The sequence below is a fragment of the Pinus tabuliformis genome, chromosome 1_1, assembly GCF_031772625.1.
Source record: "Pinus tabuliformis cultivar Carrire ecotype Pingquan chromosome 1_1, CPIR1, whole genome shotgun sequence".
NCBI classification, from domain to species: Eukaryota; Viridiplantae; Streptophyta; class Pinopsida; order Pinales; family Pinaceae; genus Pinus; species Pinus tabuliformis.
Genome location: NC_142297.1, coordinates 254536845 through 254540467, shown reverse-complemented (window position 1 = coordinate 254540467; position 3623 = coordinate 254536845). Strand labels below are relative to the sequence as shown.

Here is a 3623-nt window from a genome sequence, read left to right as displayed (position 1 = left end):
GATTATATCAAAAATAAACATAAACATATGTAACTCCACTCGTTACGCCGTAAGGCGTTCCCTCTGAGATAAACTTTCCTGTGGTCTTTGATGTCATCGTTATCGTCCGTCTGATTTGATGTTAGATGATTCGAATAATTGCTACCGTTGGATCAAATATCTGGTTTACATAACTAACTTTTCAAACTACCCAGCGCTTGCCATACTCAAGGAACCATTGTTTCTCTCTCATCTTCGGCAACTGCAGAAACATGTCAGAGATCGAGGTGAAGGTGGAGCGTTATGGCCGTTGAATTTCAATAGTTTCAGACCCAAATTCCATCAGGTGAGTTGAATTTCCGTGAGTTTACCTTCAAAATTTAAAGATCAACCGCTAAAATTAATGGGGGCTTTAAATTTCCGCTGCTAGAATTGTGTTTTGGACTGGTTTCTTGTTTAAGCGTTGGGGTTTCTATTGTTTTTGGGAAAATTCGGGCTGAAATTGAAGAATTCTGGAGGTATGGGCAGGGGAGAAATTGCCTACTTAATAAGCAATTGAAATTTCAAGTTTCTCGCTGGCTTTAAAAGATTAGGTTTTTTGGGTGTGCTTCATTTACGGTTGAATTACGTCTCCGATATGTTTTGGCTAAAGGCTTAGGGATTCGTTATCTTACGTTAAACTGTGACTTAGGGTTGTGGAATTGAAGGGTTTTATTTTTTCAGTATTTCTGTGGGTAAATTAGCTGCAAGTCCGTTCGCTTCTGAACGTTGCCATCTTGATTTATGCAGGTTTATGGTTGAAAATTCTTTAAAATTGTCGAAGGCTTCGTAGTGGAAATTATGATTTTGAAGATTTTGAGCTGAAGCCCTAAGGATCCGTTGATTTTTGCGATGGTAAGATTCGCTTGAATTTTTATTTCATGTTATAGTCTTCCATTTGCGACGTCTTTTGTTTGTTTGTTTGGTTAAATTCCCTTTTGTGCAAGACCCTTATGGGACAGGAACTTGGCCTCCTCTGCCTCGTACCTATGATAAACCATCTAGACACAGTTAACAATGAAGTGTCACAACAGAGTACAATTTACCTACAGTTTCAGACCCAAATTCCATCAGGTGAGTTGAATTTCCGTGAGTTTACCTTCAAAATTTAAAGATCAACCGCTAGAATAATGGGGGCTTTAAATTTTCGCAGCTAGAATTGTGTTTTGGACTGGTTTCTTATTTAAGCGTTGGGGTTTCGCTTTGGATTTGAAATGCCCTGGCTCTTAAATTTTGGATGGACTGTCAAATTAATCTCATAAAATGATGATATTGTTGGCCGTTAAAGAAGTGTTTCGATGTACTTTATTGTAGCAAGCATTTAATTGATCTCGAATATCACAATTATCTAAATGTGATAAAGTGATAAAATCTTCAAGGACAGATGTAATGTTGAACTAGCACTAAGGCAGATTATTCTATAGTCGAATGAATTTGCTACAAGGTTGCAGAATTTTATTTAATTTTCAGAATTTTCTTTAATTTTCAATTTACCATCCCATGATCCATCATTGAAAATGCAGTGGTTCTGGCCCGCTTGAAGGAAATAAAGATTGAATTTCAACCAGCGGATTGAGTGGGCAGTGTAACGGAACCAGCACAAATTTTAAATCATTGGTTGAGACCTTATATGATTCAAAGCGTCAAAGGTCCTTGACTTGCAAGCTTTTATGGGGAACTTTTGGAGCCACTCCAGGAAAGAGGGTTCAGATGAGCAAACAAGAACCCAAGTCGAGTGTAGTAAAAGGAAGAGACTAGTAGTTGTCGATGGGAATGAAAGACCAAGGATAATTTCTGCTCTTCCCAATGAGCTCTCCATTAGGATTCTTGCCCGGGTACCTCGTGGATGCTATTCCAACTTGAAGTTGGTCTGTAAAACGTGGAATCACGTATAAAGACAGAGATATTCGAATTAAGAAAAGAGATCGGTTTCTCTGAAGAATGACTATACATTTTGATGAACGACGAAGAGGAAAAGCTCATCTGGAATGCTTTGGATCCATTATCAGGTAAATGGCACAGCTTGCCACCTATGCCGGCTTTTATATATGAGGAGGAATTCAATCAAGCTACGGGATGGAGTTTATGGAATGCAATGGGAGCATCGGGTTACAGGCTAACAGGTTTTGTGAGGGGCTGGTTTGGACGGAAAGATTCTCTAGATAGAACAACTTTTTGTGGTTGTGCCGTAGGGGCCATTAATGGATGCCTCTATGTTCTGGGAGGGTTTGCTAAAGCATCTGCTCTCAAATCTGTCTGGCATTATGATCCTTGAATAAATGCGTGGACAGAAATCGCACCTATGACCACTGCAAGGGCTTATTGTAAAACAGCTTCCCTGAACAACAAGCTTTATGTGGTAGGTGGAGTGAATAGGGGCAGAGGTGGATTGACTCCACTTTAGTAGGCAGAGGTTTATGATCCTGTTACAAATACCTGGACCCAAATTCCAAACATGCCATTTGCACGAGCTCAAGTTTTGCCCACAACTTTTTTGGCAGATATGCTAAAACCAATTGCTACTGGAATGACAGCATTTAGAGGAAAACTATGTGTACCACAGAGCTTATATTCGTGGCCTTTCTTTGTAGATGTTGGTGGTGAAGCCTATGATCCTGCTACTGATTCTTGGCTGGAGATGCCAAACGATATGGGAGATGGTTGGCCTGCAAGGCAAGCAGGGACAAAATTAAGCGTTGTGGTGGATGGTAACTTGTATGCGTTGGATCCTTCTAGTTCATTATACAGCGGTAAGATTAAAATGTATGATCCCCAGGAAGATACATGGAAAGTCATTTTGAGGAAAGTACCTGTCGTAGATTACACAGATTCAGAGTCACCTTACCTACTAGCTGGATTCTTGGGAAAGCTTCATGTTATTACAAAAGACATTAGCGACAATGTCGTTGTTTTGCAGGCTGACACAAGCGAAGGTGCAGTTACATCATCTTCATCGTCATCGACCTCCGATCCTTCTACTAGTATTTCTGATTCTGAGGTTGATAGGAAGAGCATTGCTAGTCGACATTTTGGCTTTATTGAGCTAGTTAGCTGTCAGGTCCTTCAGATCTAAGACCAAGGTTAACATTTATTTTTCTTCCATGCTGTGGTTACTTTGTAAATATCATGAAAGGAGAGCTGCTCAGGGTAGCATGATTCACTGTATGGGGCTATTTTTTAACTCGAAACCCCATTTTTCACAACCACTCATTGCTTTGTCTCTCTAAGAGTTTACATCTCTTACTGAAACAATTGATTAATATTGTACAACTCTTCTGCCAACACCTTATATGGATATCTTAATATATTATTTTCAGAGATGATGGTCAACGGTAGTTTTTGCTGGCAATAATGTTATGCATAATATGAAAATTCTATGCAGCCATAGCACCTAAGCATGGGTAAGGGCTGGAAGGGAAGTTTCCTTGTGCCATAAATAACAACAAAATGTATATATAACACATTTTCCATTTCGATCTGGTAGTTGATGCTGGAATTTGATGGGACTGATAAAAATGTCCCTTATAACAGTTCTATTGACATTGTGAATCAACGATCTTTGTATTACATGCTCTATAGATATGTCTTATCTGTCTGATAGTAAA

The 3623-nt window shown here is 39.2% G+C and overlaps 1 pseudogene across 1 annotated transcript; it reads left to right on the top strand.

Annotated features, from left to right (window-relative positions):
* Positions 1–241: 241 nt before the first annotated feature.
* Positions 242–3182, top strand: LOC149212483 (F-box/kelch-repeat protein At1g22040 pseudogene; annotated as a pseudogene). The gene is made up of 3 exons (XR_016250241.1): positions 242–325; positions 769–873; positions 1542–3182. The product of XR_016250241.1 is annotated as an F-box/kelch-repeat protein At1g22040 pseudogene (transcript).
* Positions 3183–3623: the final 441 nt, after the last annotated feature.